Raw genomic sequence first — 16,921 nt, forward strand, 5'->3', positions numbered from 1 at the left:
TAATTAGAGTTCATTGTACTGTCAGCAGCAAGAAATGCAGTCTTTCTGCGAAAATGGAGACATCAAAGTCTGGGGACGGGAGAGACAGTCCAGTAGTCAAGAACACAGGGTGCTCAATCATGAGGACTGGCGCTCAGATCCCAGCGCTAAGAACTGCCCATTCCTCTGGCTCCAGTGGACCTGGTGCCCTCTTCTGACATCCTAGGGCACCTGCACACACGTGTGTATCTACTCACATAGGCACACACAAAATGCACATAGGCACACATATAATTAAAAAACCTTTCAATTTCTTTTTTGACGTTTCAGTGATGGTCTAAGTTGACACAGCTCCTCAGAGTTACGTGGCAGGAGCTAGACATGTGCTTTTAAACATCCAGTCCACCACGGCCTAACATGAAATTGCTCTGCGTTTATTTTTATTTCTGGGGAAGAAAGTAACCATCCCACCCCAAAATAGAAAAATTGACTAGTGTTTCTATCATATACGCTCATATTCCAGTCTACTTCAGGCAGAAGGGCTTGGACTCGGGTCTCAAATCGGAAGGCACCGAAACGCTAACTGATGCCTATTTCCTGGGGAAAGAGGATCCTAATTTTCACCTGATACAAGTGACAAGATGACTCCAGAGGGACCAATAAAGACCGTGAGCAAAGACTAATGGGGTCTAAGTACTGAAGGTGTTTATAGATTAACCCTGACAGGAGGCAATATATCTCCTCCCAGGAGACCTCAATACAGTCAGCCGGGAGCGGGGTCTTTATTTATGAGCACAGTAGATTCCCCACCCCCCCTTGAAATAAATCCAGTAATAACTTTAAGTGAAGCACTTGACTTAGCAGGAAGCGGAACATGCCCTGCAGACCCATCTCATCCACACTGCTATGTGCACAGCCCGCATGGCTTCCCCCGCAGCTGATCTTGTGGAATCACAATGGGCAAACAGTGCACGTCTATACAAAGCATTTTGTACTCTAAAACCTGCATGCTCCAAGACAGAGAAGATGGACGGGATGAGTGGTTGGCAGAAAGGCCTCAGAGCTGGCTCATTTCCGGCTGCTTTATAGTGTGGCTTCTCACATCAAATTTCATTTGAAGCCAATAGGTTAGAAAAGAACTTATATTGTATACTGTATACGACATATTTATAATAGCTTTTAGTGCAACATGACTTTTTTTATGTGGGTGCTACAGATTCAAACTCGGACCTTCCTACTTGTACAATGAACATTCTTACTCACTGAGCCATCCTCCCAACCTCCATTCTGAAGCTATATTGGTTTTGTTCTGGCCCCCGGTTTTGCTAGTAAACAACCCTGGACATCAGCCCCTATAGTGTGACTATTAGCCCGCAAAATGCAATGCCTGTCCCATCCAGTTCTGCAATTAAGCCCACACAGTGCACGCTTGGAGTATCTACTCCATGTGTGATGAACAACACACTGTGTTTTCAATCAGGGCCCAACTGCCTCCAGCCCCTGCCAACAGAACATTCTTAGGTTCCTCCGGTGCAAGATCCTGTTAGGGTGTGCTTGGAAAAACACAACCGAAATTTAATCCTATCGAAAGCGAAATACAAACAAAAGGTTAAATGTCCAAAATAATCACCCCACGTACTTCAAAGCTATTGGCAGAAGCAAATGGGCATGATCTACAGCACCCCAGAAGCACATTGCCTAGTAATGCTGTCCTGGGAAATCAGAGGCTCTGACTCAATGGGGAAAACGGCCAGGCTTTCTCTGACCCAAAGGCAAGCATTTCTCTAGGACAAAATAAACTAAACAGCTGAAAACAAAAACAAAAACAAACAAACAAAAAAGATGAATTGTGGAAAAGAAAATCTCTCATTCTATCCTCCCTTTAACATGTTGCTTTTGCAAATGTGGAAAAGCATTGTAGCGATCAAAACGATGAGAGATTTTGTACCATTGTAACACTTGCCACTCTGGACAAAGGTGAGAAGGGACAGCTGCCAGCAGCTAAGTCCTTTCTGTGCCTGAGATACTGTGCTGTCCACCCAGACAGGAAACTGTGGGCTGTTGGCTTTATCCCCACTCTAGAGATGAGAAGGTTGAGGGTCCTGCCAAGGTCATACACCCTGAAAGGGGTGTATTCAGAATTTCAAGAACACTTTGACCCCGAGGGTATTTTTCAAAGCCCTTTGCCCTCCAACCTATGGCCACAAACCCGAATATTTCCAAATGTATCAATACACAGAATGACATGATCTGTGGACGTTCGCTGAACCGTTCTCAGGTGTCCCTTAAAATCGCTCTCTCGGCGCGGACTCTTCCACTTTACCTGTGAACTTCTGCCTATCTTGTTCTGAAGAAAATTCATCAAATCCCACCGTCCCCTCCATCCATACTAAAGAGAGACAACTGAGAAGTCAGCAGAACTAATTCAAAGGGGCAGTCCTACCGTTTTCACACTGAACGATAATTGCTCACAACTGAATTCTCTCTAGCCCTCAAACTCCAATAATTCAAGCCAGAACAGCTCTCCTGCCAGCCTCTATCAAAGGGCGGGGGCTTCCCGTCCCTTGCCAGATAATTACAGATTAGATACTGCCTCTTGCTAAGATTTCTCTCTTTCGCCTTCACCTCTTATAAAAGAAGAAACTTTAAAGATTAGGGTTTTTTTTTTCCCCTTCTTCTTTTTTTCCCCTCTAAAGCTGGGTACACCAACTGGCATGGGCTGTATTAAAATCAGGAGAAAGCTCAGTCAAAAAGCCTCTCGGAAGGCAGGCGTTCTGGTTAGTATGCACCGACATGAAAGGGTTTCTTTTCATCCTATACAACTACAGTGTGTGTAAATTGCAGGGGGCTCATTGGCATAAATCTCGGCTGCGACCTCTGAGGTAAACTGGATTTACATTACTTTCTGACAAGAATTAAATGAAGGCCTTGTGGATATATGAACAGCCTTCTAGGCTGCAACAGATGGGCATGAATGTGTTCCCTAGGAAAACTATCAGTGACATCTGTGTCCTCCAAATTCTGGTGGTCTCAGCCAATTAACGGGGGGGGGGGGGAGCCGGGGGGGGGGGGGGGGGTTGGGAGGCCAGTGCACTGCCCCCAGCCAAAACCGAGGCAGAAGTGTTTGTGTTTGGAGATGGGATCAGGCTGGCCTGCAGCCGCGAGGTTAGCACTTCATAGTCGCCATCCGAGATGGGGAATGTGGCTTACAAGCTATTTGTATACTGCAGTGAGGATAATATGATTTTTTTTTCTCATTTGACCAGAGGAGATGGTCCTCCCTTGCAGCTGATATCATATTTCAGTTCAATCTCTTTGAGGACATGTTTACTTTTGTCTCCTCCGAGGCAGGCTGATGGGGCTGCTGGCTGCCAGCTTTGGTCGTTCATTTGCATGTCACAGAGCAGGTGAACTCTAAGGCAACACAGAGGTCCTCTCCCTACCCCCCTAACACAAAAAAAGCTCCTTCTTAAACCCCACCACATCCCTCCTCCCTTGACCGATTTCACAAGGAGAACCAAATCAAGGTTTCCAGGTTTAAATGACCGTCAAGAGAAATTACATCAGAGTTCTGTAACGAAGGGGCTGTTTATGACAGAGCTGTGGATGCTGAATCCTGCTGTCCCCACCAAGCAGACCTCAGAGGTCAATCTCTGTCGGTGAGAGGGAGAAAGGACAAGAGATAAAGTCAAGAGAAGCGATGGTTCCTCTTCAGCCCTTCTTTCTCTTTCTCTTCGCATCTCAGTCTATTTGTTCAGAGCACACAGGGAAGGACACTGAACCTGGGGAGCTCAAGGAACTGGGGCTGTAGATAGGACACACTTTCCCTTGCCTGGTGTAAGCAGCAAACCGGCCCATTCATGTATTGTGAGCCCTGTGCCTTCTGACCCTGTGGTAACAACACTGCTTGAGATCCCAAGTTTTTGAGTCTGAATCCTGGTTGTACGGTTGACCAGATGTGAGAAAGGGCCACAACACTTGGACCTCAATTTCCTCATGCATGAATCTGAGCTAACCATACTATCTCCCTCTCAATCAGGATGAACTGACATAACACGGAGTGCCTGGCATTGCTGAGAAAGCTGTGGGCATCCTAGTGCCTAGGAAGCACGCGTTCCCTGGTGCCAAACCAGCTTTTCAAAACAATGGTAGTCTTATAATACAAGCATTTTGGGAAATTCAAAGACCTGATTTTTTTAAAAGAAGCACTTTCCATTCTTTTGGGAGCCTAAGGACATGATTTGACAGCACGTGTTAAACATGTTTCAACATGCTTACAAATCAGGGGTGTAACTTGGTAGCAGACATGAGCCCCTAGGTTTGGATTTCCAACACTGGGAGAAGAAATTACATATTTTCCTGAATGACTAAGACTTTGAAATTATGGCGTGCCGAAATGAATTTACTAACCACCAAAACTACCTAGGTATTCTGAAATGGCGAGAAATAAGAGCACTCGGGACAAGAAAACTTGGATTAAGCTGTTTAAACTTTTCTCAATTGCGGGAATGAACACCAGCCGTTTGCTCAGTCCAAAATTGACCATTATATGTGATGTTCGAGAAGCGAATGGTTGATCGTGATACTTCTCATGGAAACTATTCTACCCTGCACTGCATTTCAGGTGTTGTTGAAACCACAGCGATTTCACGTATCTGCATCTTGAAACAGCAAGAGCAGAAGGAACTGAAGAGCAGTAAAGTCTCCAGAAAGAGGGCCTGCTCCCCAGGTCATAAGTGTTCCTACGCTGAAGCTTTGGTCCCTCCCCGCCCCCCACACATTTTATTTTGAAGATGGTTTTTGTATGATGAAAAATTTAAATACACAGCCAAGTTCAAAGGATAATGAAGTCTAATTACCCTGTGCAGAACACTTGCCGAACATGCTTATTTACATGCGCATTCCATGCGTGTGTATGGATTAGAACTATTCGAAAGCAAATTAAAGATGCCACACCAAAAAAATTCTTCTTCAATCACCCAGACTATTTCTCCTACGAGCAATGACATTTTTTGTGCATTAAAATATTTTGTACTGATTTCTTGAGAACCTCCTTGCTCCTCCCTCTGTCATCTCCCAGATTGGTCCTGGGCTCTTATTACTTTAAAGGAAATTTTCACGTATAACCATAGAGATTTTTATCCTCTTGTTTTTCTGCTTTGTATAATCTTCCATCAATCCAATTATATGAACTTAATCAAGCTAACCCTCAGCCCAGGGGAAGACTGTTCCCGGTGGAAGCCAAATTATTCATCAACAAAGAGGCCGTGCTATCCCTGCACAGTCCCTGTGAGCTGGCCTTCAAAATTGTGGGCACAATGGGGGTGGGGGGGTGCGAGACGACCGTTGGCACCATTTTTGTATAGAATTTTTTTCCTTTATTGAGCTGCAATATCAAACGTCGTTTTGTCTTATTCTGTTGGTACCGATATCAGTGTGCGTCCGCAAGCAGCAGAGGGGCTCTGTTGCTCAGGGATTCAGCAGAGGCTCAAGGAGGGAACAAAAGCACCTGTTGTTCGGTTCTTAGAAGCGGCCAGTTGGCTGCAGCCCCCAACTCCTCCTTAGGCTCTTCCAACACTGCATCTCATACATCCTTACTGGATGTAAAAGGAGAATAATTGCGGAGAAGATCAATAAATTTAAAAGCTCTTTAAGGAAAGACATAATGAATTTGGTACAGCACATATTTTTAGATCAAAGTTGCCTTTGAAGTGACAGTGCCCTGATCCCTAAACTGCGGAAGGACTTCCTCTCTCAACCACAGTGCTTGTGGTCAAATAAAATGGAAGTTAAGGAAATTATCTTTATCTCAAAATGGCCAAAAGAAGCCATCACCTAGTGACAGCCTTGTCACAAGCGACAATTGGGGAAATTGTCAGGAAAAGGCCTAACAAGCAGAGGAGTGGGCTCACTGTTTGCACTAATCTGGCCATGCAGCCCCCCACACACAACCCCAGTCCAGCTTGCTGTGTGAAACAGCTCAGGCTTTGTCAGAGCTAACATGGAGTGGAGAGAGCAGTCTTTCATGAATATGTATCACCGTCCCTCTGTGTCCACAGACAAACCCTTCAAAACTTCGATAAACACACACACACACACACACACACGCACGCACACACACACACACACACACACGCACCATTTCTAACCAACAAAAACTAAGGAAGCCTAAGCTCCTCAGTCAAGTGCAATGAGATGATGATAACTAACAAAAGCTCACGCATCAGACTTCGAGCCACGGGCACTGGGTTCCATGTGTTTGCTGGTTCTCTCTTTCCCAGCCATTGAGATGAAGTCTTCAGGGGGTTTTCAGTCTCTGGGAACCATGTGCATGGATGCAAGGATGCTGGATGCAGCTGCATGGGTTGCAATCGCAGCCTTGCAAAGAATTCACCTTGGCCATGCCAGAGAGGCTCTGAAACGGAAGTACTAAGTTGGAACCAACTTGTGTATCATCCCCCAAGCACACAGCAAGCTTAAAAAACAAAAGCAGCAAATCTCATATCTGGATGAGTGGAGACACGATCTGGGAAGTCATGAGGCAGTGTTTTCCAACAGAGAGAGAGAGAGAGGGAGAGAGGGAGAGAGAGAGAGAGAGAGAGAGAGAGAGAGAGAGAGAGAGAGAATGAATCACAAAAAGAAATTCTAAAGCGAAGTTACAGCAATGTATTTATTGCTTTCTACAAGGATCGAGTATTTTACACTCACCCCTGGGGGCAGAGAGACCTAGTAAAATTCTTTTTAAATGACTGTCTATAAACAGCCTTTGATTTTCTGCTTACATTGGAGTTGAATTTAGCTTAAATATGAATGCACATATATTGAACTTCATCTTTTATCCAAGTAGATACACGAGGCAGAAAGAACTAGCCCTTCTGATAAGTTGAAGTTTGGTTTCCCACTGTGGGAGGGACAAAGCTGATTTGGAAGGGATTTGATATTACGAAATGTTTGCCGTACACATTACCATCTCATTAGCATATTCAGCCCGACATGAAATCCAGCTTTGAATGCTCTCAGCACGCTGGGCTAATCCTCTTTAAAGAGCTACAGGCGATATTACATGTGGCCACAGCAGCAACCATGCCATCGCTGCCTCACTTTGAAGACCATGAACAGAGTCCTCTTGTGCGGCTGTCTGTACTGGCCTCATAAACCGCTGCTTTCTGTGCTGTGAGGCCCTTCTGTTTGCTTCAAGGAGAATTACGAGGCCGAAATCCAGGTCGCATTCTGAAGGCTGTGCAGCACTTGAAGGGGAGATATTATGCTGCCTTCACTCTGCCCTAAGTGTCCATCTACACTCTTTTCAGCTAAGATTAAAATGAACTAGATCCAAACATTTGGGGTCCTTTGATTAGGATCAAGTGCTAACCACATGCTCTGAGTAGGGACTCTGTTCCCGAATAAGCAGGGGAGCCAGGCCCGGTGATGTCACCAGCCTTGTTCCTGGAATCTCACATGGAATAGCATTAAATTTGCTTGCAGTTTGTAGGTAGCTCGCTTTCCCACAAAGACAGGTGAACTGAGCACATCCAGCAAAGCAGTGGTTAAATAATGCAGGGATTGAAAGTCAACACATGGGACACACTAGAAACTGTATAACATTGCAGAAAAAGCATGCGCGGGTGTGTGTGTGTGTGTGTGTGTGTGTGTGTGCATTTGAGCTAAAGGTAAAGAAAGAAGGCTGTGAGGTGGATAAGCAAATGTATTGGCTGCCAAGCCCGAGGACCAGAGAGGAAGGAGAGAACTGACTCACAAAATGTCCTCTGACCTCCACATGGGCACGGGCACACACACCACATACACACACACACACCACATACACACACACACACCACATACACACCACACACTCACTCCACATACACATACGTACTACACACACATACACAGACAGAACATTTACACACTCCATATACATATACATTCTCACACACATACACACACACACTCACACACCACACATATACATACATACCACACACACACTGCATACACGCACAGACACACTTACATACTTCACATACACATACATTCACACACACACCCTACATAGACATATACACTACACACCCACATACACACACAGACACACTTACACACCACACATACACATACATTCTCTCTCTCTCTCTCTCTCACTCACACACACACACACACACACACACACACACACACACAAATACACTAAAGATGCTCTCTTAATCATCAGGCTCTATAAAAACAAGACATTCTATATACAAACAAGGTGGACTCTGCTTTCCTTACTTTCTGATAACTAACTTACAAATATATAATTGGTTATAAAGTTATTAGTTAGCAATTTTGAAAATTACTGGGTAAAAACTGATATGATGGTCTGTCATAATGATCAATGATTTTGCTTGAGGCCCACCCAGTAAGTTCTATGACTGCAAAGCAAGTGGGAGTTCTATTTCCATATCAAATGATGAGTTTCTTTCCGTTTGATTACAAACCCTAACCCGCATCATTGCTTTTGAGCAGGAAACTCGGAACTAGATTTTGTGCTCGGTCCCAAGCTTCTCTGACTTGGACAGCCCTCTACAAAACATCTTACCCTGACTGTTCATTCTTCCCCTTGATTTGGTCCATCTGTGTCTTCCAGTGAGGGTAACTTGAAATGTTGGAAATTTCAGTAGCCTCTAGACATAATTCTATCATTTTTCAACACATTTCTGAACTAAACAATGTGACCAAACTAGACCCAGAAGAAAACTCATAGTTGCATAGTCTCTAATGAGGAAAAAGCAGAGAAGTTAAAAATCAGCCTTTGCTGCAAAGCAGTGGGAGGAGAGCCACAAGCTCCAACAGCCAGGCGCGTGAATGAACATGACCACAAAATAGTGGCATAAAACAACAGAGACATAAAATTACCACGGGCTGGAATGTAGCTCAGCTCGTGGAGTGCTAGCTAGCATAGCATGCCGGAAGCACAGGAATGGCCCTGAATAAATGGGGTGAGGCGGTGCACAGCTGAAGTCCCTGTACTCAGATTTAACGGCAGGAGAACCAAAGGCCCACAGTCATCCTTGTCTACACGGCATGGCCAAGGAAGGGCAGCCTAAGGTACGTGAGAGCGTGTTGGGCTAAAAAAAAAAAAAGTCTAATCTAAAAAAAAATCTATTAAAATCTCATGAAGTTTATGTATGTTTTCTAGGATAATTTTGATAGACTATGAAAACTGGTTGAAGGGAAATCCTGAGATCTAACGAAGAATTAGTTTGTCATTTGGTTTTTTGCATACAATTTATTTTTATTTTATGTGCCTTGGTGTTTTGCCTGTATATACATCTGTTTGAGACTGTCAGGTTCCCTGGAACTGGAGTTACAGGCAGGTGTGAGCTGCCATGTGGGCAACCAGGAATTCAACCCGGGTCCTCTGGAAAAGAAGCCAGTGGTCTTAACCTCGGAGCCATCTCTCCAGCCCTTAGCTTGTCATTTGTTGAGATGCTGCCATGTTTTAAAAATGTGCTTATTTTCAAAATATTTAGACCACACAAAGCTACAGAGAAACCCTGCCTCAGGAAAAAAAATAAAAATCAGTTTGTCGTAAACGATCTTTCCAGAAGATCGTTCCAGAAGATGAACCCAATAGAAATGAAAACATGTGAATCCCAGCAGTCACCCACAACTGCTCCCAGAGGCATCAATCACGTTGACAAAGCAGCAGAACCCGAAGGTCTATTCACCAGTGACAGATAAATAAAATGTGGACTATCCACTGCATGGAATATTACTCAGGAATGAAGAGAATCTTCCTGCAAAGTAGCAGATCTCCTGGCAAACATGCTCAGCAAAACACCAGAGGCTTCCTGAACTACCTTTCGGATACCTCCTAGGACCACCCGACCTGGCGTGGCACCACCCACAGTGGCTGGGTCCTTCCACATCAATCATCCTTCAAGAAAATGCCCTGCAGACTTGTCCACAGGCCAAAAAGAGGAAGGCATTTCTCACTCGAGGTTCCTTCTTCCCAGATGACTCTAGTTCATGTCAAGTTCATGGAAAACTAAGCAAAATAGTTTGCATCAGCAGAAACTGCGGAGTAAATGTGGAAAGGGGTACTGAAGAACCACAGCAAAGAGGAACACTGGACCACTGTTGCTCTTGTTCAAACTTGCTAACTCCAAGTCGTCCACCTGAGGTTCTGCACTGGTGTGTGCACGTGCGCATGTGCGTGCAGGCGTGTGTCCTGTTTCTGTGATAAAAATAACTCAACAAACCCAAGTTGAGGGACAAAGAATTGTTTGACTCACAGTTTAAGGTATAACCCATCGTGTTGCGGAAGTCAAGGCATCAGGAGTTGGAAGCTTCAGGCTACATTGCACGCACAGCCTAGGCCCAGGAAGCAATGAATGTTTGCCTTCTCCATTGATATATATATAGTCCTGGGTCCTCTGCCCAGGGAATGGTCTTGCCTACAATTAAAATGGTTCTTCCCACATCAATTAGTGTGATTGGGATAATCCTTGCCAACTATGTCCAGAGGTCCTTGGGAGTTTGTCAAATGAACACTAAGCATCGCAGGTGTTGGTGGTAGGTCATGCAGAACTCAGCAGTGACCCACACTTAATTAAGTCAAGGTGCTAGAAATTTAACAGAATGTAAATTTAACAGAATTTTACACACGAAGGCTAGAGGATGCTTTTCAGAATGGGCTGCTTGCTTGGTCTGTTACTTATCCATTACAGCATCTTTCCTTATAGCCCCCTCACCACCACCACCATAAAGCATGAAAGTGTATGACGCTGCTATTGTGATACTCTGCAGCAGAGGCTCTCTTTGGAATTAAGAGGCTATCAAAGACTATTTAACTAGTCTTCACTGAGTGTTTGCCACGGACAGACACGGCAGTCCTGTACTCCATCAGTGTGTGTGTCCTTGTGTTCTTGAACGTTGCTGTTGTTTCGTGCCAGATGTCCCACTGTCTACTCGGGGCACTTCGTGGGAGTGGCATGGACAGACACTGCTCCTACTTGTCAATCAATGTGTGTTTCTTATCACACACATTCTTCTTGACCACCCCCTCTCTGGTCTGTCTTTCGCTGATGGTATTTTCAAATCCAAGCCCAATCTTTTAAAAATAACTTTAAAAATACCTATTTTATTTTAATTGGGGTATCTATGCGTGCGTCAGGGTGTATTTACAGGGTGAAGGTGCCTGTGGAAGCCACAGACATCAGATCTCCTGGAGCTGCCTAAAGTGGGGGCTGAGAATGGATGCCGGGTCATCTGTACGGTCAGTGAGTACATCTCTCACCTCTGAGCCATCTCTCCTGAACCCCAAATCCATCCTGACGTAACATCATTTCCAAGCTTTCTGGAAGGTTCTAATTTACCACATCATAGATGAGCTGCGTCTTCACGATTGAAAAGCAATCTGCAAACCAAATCTGCCTCATCCTGAGAGCTAAGGATTCTGCTTTGAAGACATGACACTCGGGTATTTAGGAAAGGGCAGAAGCAAGCAACCCCGAGGTCTCCGGAGACACAAGCTTTTCCCGGGAAAAAGCCACCAAAATTCAGTTGTACCTTAGCTTCTTAAGAGCATAAAAATGAATGGATTCGATTAAACATGCCCTATTTATTGTTGTTGTTGGTTATTTATTTCTTTAGAGACAAGGTTTCTCTGTGTAGCTCTGACTGCCCTGGAACTCACTCTACTAGGCTAGGCTGGCCTTGAACTCAGAGATTCCGCTTCTGCCACCCAAGTGCTGGGATTAAAGACGTGGGCCACCACAGACGGTTCTTTTTTTCTTTTTCTATTCCTTAAGAAAAAAAATATTGTTTCATATGGGGTACATTGCTCCGTAAGCAGTTGGCTTGTATTTCCTCTTCTAATCTGGTCTTCACCTCGCTCACTGTCTCCAAGCATCATCTCCAAGCACAAGGATTTCATCGTCCACAGCGCGTACACGCCAGACATAGGCAGAGAGCGAACAGATGATTAAGACACTGATATGCTGACTCCAAACGCTCGCATTCATGGGGAGCCCAGGGTGTGGAGGTGATCATTACAGCCCGGTGATAAATGGCAGGGCAGAGAACCATGGAAGCCCAGAGATGTCCTTCCACCTGACCCACAAGCCAAGAGGCTCTTTGGAAATGGTGACCCTGATTCGTAATGCAGTAAAAGGTCACCCATCTATCATGTCGGGGGAGTTGCTGGCCTTTCACAGCTAAAAAGACCAACAAAACCTCTCGGGCCACTCCATGAACAGGCAAAGTTTGGGAAGCCACACCGATCTCCGCCCCCCCCCCCCAGCCCCACAAATAATGGCTTTGCGGCGTGGGATGGTAAAAATTCCATCTTACTCTGTGGTAGAATTTTTAAGAGAGAAAAACGTTTCTCAAGTAGAACAAATAGATTACGTGAGAGTGTTAAAGAGGTCTCTTAGGAGCCCTGAATGCCTGATGTGCCGCTCGGGAAATCTCTGTCAGGCAGCAAAACGATGTCAATAAAGGACGGTAATTGGTCTCTAAAGGGTTACCGTGGGGAGGAAGAAGAACAAACACTCAACTGTGGCCACAAGCAAGCAGCGGAGTGCATAATTATTTATATAGACAGAAAGGTATAGGCACTGTGGGCACAGCATGGATTTGGCTTATCGCGTACCTGTGTGTCCACATATTGGAGAGGCAGCGCTTCTACAAACACGCAGGGGCTGCTGGGAAAGGAGCCTATGGTCTCCGCACTGCGCACCTTTCTGTAGCATCAGACACTATAGCCAGTGTGGACTCTCAGCCAGAACCAAAAGTTCTAGCAGCCCCTCAACCGTGTGGCACAGAGTAAAACCACTTCCCCAGATAAACAGTCTCTTCAGAGGTTTTTCTCTCATCCTAAGGAATCCTTTTGTCGTAAAACCACAATCAACCTTTATGAGAGCACCAGAGTTTCTGTTTGTTTGTTTGTTTGTTTCGTTGGTTATTTGGTTGTTTGGTTTTAAACGCAAACCCCAGCTTTCTTTGGCCAGGCAGTCGCTGCTTAGGGTTTCTATTGTCCAAGTTCGCCACCTGCAGGTCACACAGTTAACAAATCGCTCTTAAGGTCTCCAGAAGATGGAACCTCAGAGTTTACACAGGGCTTCTTTAGCTGGAAAGTTTTTATTGATTGATTGGTTGGTTGACTGATTTGTTGACAGCCATGACTGATGAGCGTTTGTCTTGTAGTCAGACATTTATTGTGCCCCCTTTCATTCCCTACTGTTTAGGGAGCCGTGTTAGGACGGCAAGAGCGAGGAAGCATTCAACTTAAGCAGCAGCGCTCTATTTCCACACTGAAGGCAATATATTTACCTTTTCTTCTGACGAACAAATCTTCTTTGCATTAATGTTGGCATTACAAAAGCACTGGCAACTTACATAACACTCCCCCACCCCCAGGAGTGACCTTTCAGCGTTTAGCACTGGGTTAAGAAATTACAGGCACTTAAGGTGAAGTATTGTAACTCTCAGTTACTAGAGGTTTGGTGGCTTGACCAAGGCCATAGACCTAGTTCAAGGGTGTGCAACCTCCTAGTTGCCTTCAAGCATTTTGTTTATTATTCAACCTATGATGATTGCTTATGGTCCTTTAAACTGCAAAGTCCCCCTCTTTGTTTACCTATGTCCTCCAGGGCAGGGGTGCTGGTCTATTGCTTGGTGGGAAGGGGGAAAAAAAAGACTCTTCTCTTCCATCTCCTGCACAGAACAGAGTCAAGAGGCAGAACCTGCACAGGAGTCTCCTGCACTAGCACAAACACAGCCCGTTGATATTCCAGAAGCCTAATGTAGGCCTGCCCTGCTCTCCTCTCCAGAGCTCATGTTGGCAAATCCCTCCCGACCGGGCCTGATCCTTCCTGTAGGCACTAACCGATGCTGTGTGCCACCAACAGTGCCTGGATCGTTGTGAACAGAGGCTCTTTCTGAAATGTACCCTCACATTAGGATCGGGTTTACATTTTCTTCAGAGGTTGCCTTTAAAGGCAGCTGCTGGGTTTTCCTTTTTGAATATAATCCCTTTATTTCAGTTGTATTTTAATTTATGCACTTTTCTCTATCTCAAAAATCGAAGATTCCCAATGGTAAAAGAGAGGCATGCCCACTTCTTTAACTCAGTGATTTCTGGACAGCTCACTAAGATTTCCGGTTTCCAAGAGGGTACGTACCTGTGTCTCTGGAAACAAGAAGATTTGTGGGACCATGTTTCACAGGGTTCCCAAGTTAGGACATTCTTAGGTTTAATTTGATTGTGGGAACTAGATGCACCCGACTAGCTTTGGTCTAGGTGGGGTTTGCTGGACAGACAAAAGCATGTCTCTTAGAAAGAAGGACAGGAAGTCATCTTACAGGGGGTGGGGAGTAAAACCAGGAAAAGGAAGCTGTTAGAGCAGCTGTCTGTGTCAGTCTTTCCCTGGGCCTCACAGGGCCTACTAAGTGCCAGGCACCATGTTAGTTGGTAAGGGAACAGAGGTGAAGCCAGCAGGCATTTCTGGGTATCCCTTTTCAACCAGGCTTCTGATCAGGTCTGCTGACATGACCCCTCCCTGAATCATGCCCTCAACAGTGACTCAGCCATGGCATTCTTAACTCAGACATAAAATCTTAGAAAGGCATGGTTTCAACAACTCCTAGAGTTAGCTGTCCATCCCTGTTCAATCAAAAATGGTAACCAAAGGGTTGCTATTGCAGGTGGGCAGCATGGAGCAATCCCAGTAGCAGGAAAGAGCACAGCAAACGCTTGAAAATGGGATGTGGGGAGGAATGGGAGGAATGGCTTGATTATTGACTGGTGTGGGAGGGCCCAGCTCGCAGGGAGTAGAGTCACCTCTGGGCAGGTGGTCCTAGGTACTATAAGAAGATAGACTGAGCAAGCAACAGAAAGCAAGCCAGGAGTCAATGTTCCTCCATGGTCTCGACCTCTTCAGTTCCTGCCTCCAGGTTCTACCCTGAGTTCCTGCCCTGAAGTCCTTTTATGATGGACTGATGTGTAAGCTAAATAAACCCTTTTCTCCCCAAGTTGCTTCTGATCCTGTGTTTGTCACAACAACCAGGACAGAAACCAAACCAGGACAGAAATAAAAAAACAAATGTCAACTGTATTGGCGTAAGGGACTTTTAAAAACGTGTCTATATCTTCTACTTTGTAGTCTGCCTACTATAAATTCTGCTCTCGTCAAGAACACCAATTCTTTTCTTCTCTATTTTGTTTCAAGAACACCAATTCTTTTCTTTTCTATTTTGGTTTTCCAGACAGGGTTTATCTGTGCAACCTTGGCTGTTACAGAACTCGATCCACAGACCAGATTGACCTCAAACTCACAGAGATCCGTCTGCCTCTGCCTCCTGAGTGCTGGTATTAAAGGTGTGTGCCCGGTCAAGACAAAATGACAGCCTACAGAATGGGAAAAGATCTTCACCAGCCCCACATCAGACAGAGGTCTGATCTCCAAAATATACAAAGAACTCAAGAAATTGGTCATCAAAAGAAAATATAATCCAATAAAAAATGGAGTACAGTCAGGCGATGGTGGCACACGCCTTTAATCCCAGCACTCGGGAGGCAGAGGCAGGTGGATCTCTGTGAGTTCGAGACCAGCCTGGTCTACAGAGTTAGTTCCAGGACAGGCTCCAAAGCCACAGAGAAATCCTGTCTCGAAGAAACCAAATTAAAAAAAAAAAAATGGAGTACAGACCTAAACAGAGAACTTTCAACAAAGGAATCTAAAATGGCTGAAAGACGCTTAAAGAAATGCTCAATATCCTTAGTCATCAGAGAAATGCAAATCAAAACAACTCTGAGGGTCCATCTTACAACTGCAAGAATGGCCAAGATTAAAAACACTGATGACAACTTATGCTGGAGAGGTTGTGGGGTAAAGGGAACACTCCTGCATTGCTGGTGGGAGTGCAACCTGGTACAGCCACTTTGGATGTCAGGGTGGTGATTTCTCAGAAAATTAGGAAACAACCTTCCTTGAGACCCAGAAATACCACTTTTGGGTATATATCCAAAGGATCCTCAACCATGCTACAAGGATATGTGCTCAACTATGCTCATAGCAGCATTGTTTGTCATAACCAGAACCTGGAAACAACCTAAATGTCCCTTGACCGAAAAATGGATAATTAAAATGTGGTTTATTTACACAATGGAGTAATACACAGCAGATAAAATAATGACATCTTGAAATTTGCAGGCAAATGGATAGAACTAGAAAACATCATTTTGAGTGAGGTAACCCAGACCCAGAAATACTATTATCATATATATGTACTCACTCATAAGTGGTTTTTAAACACAAAGCAAAGAAAACCAGCCTACAAATCATAATCCCAGAGAACCTAGACAACAATGAGGACTCTAAGAGAGACAAACATGGATCTAATCTACATAGAATGAAGAAAAAGACAAGATCTCCGGAGTAAATTGGGACCATGGGGACCATGGGAGAGAGCAGAAGGGGAGGGAAGAGGCAGGGAAGGGAGCAGAGAAAAATGTAGAGCTCAATAAAAATAAATTAAAAAAATAAATAAGGCATGTGCCACCACCACCCAGCAAGAACACCAATTCTTAAAAAGAAAAGTCTATGGCAACTTTCTTCCACCAATGTAAGTTAATGAAAATTTTCTGAGCACTTGCTGTGTGCCCGGGTCTGGAGTGGTTCCAAGGATGAAAAAGGCATGAGCACTTTCAGGGTTCAACATTCAAAACATATATCAAGACTTCTGTGGTCGCAAATGGTTGAACGTCTCTTTGAAGAAGGAGGGATTTCATTACATGAGGCTTTGTTCAGAAGACCAGTGGAGGGGCTGGAGAGATGGCTCAGAGGTTAAGAGCATTGCCTGCTCTTCCAAAGGTCCTGAATTCAATTCCCAGCAACCACATGGTGGCTCACAACCATCTGTAATGGGGTCTGGTGCCCTCTTCTGGCCTGCAGGC

At 44.8% G+C, this 16,921-nt stretch overlaps 1 protein-coding gene across 1 annotated transcript in view; it reads right to left on the reverse strand.

Moving 5' to 3' along the window:
• Nucleotides 1-16,921, reverse strand: part of Alpk1 (alpha kinase 1) — a 92,444-nt gene that overhangs the window by 61,193 nt on the left and 14,330 nt on the right. The gene's annotated exons all lie outside the window — the stretch shown is intronic.

Source organism: Microtus ochrogaster, chromosome 21, assembly GCF_000317375.1.
Source record: "Microtus ochrogaster isolate Prairie Vole_2 chromosome 21, MicOch1.0, whole genome shotgun sequence".
Classification (NCBI taxonomy): domain Eukaryota; kingdom Metazoa; phylum Chordata; class Mammalia; order Rodentia; family Cricetidae; genus Microtus; species Microtus ochrogaster.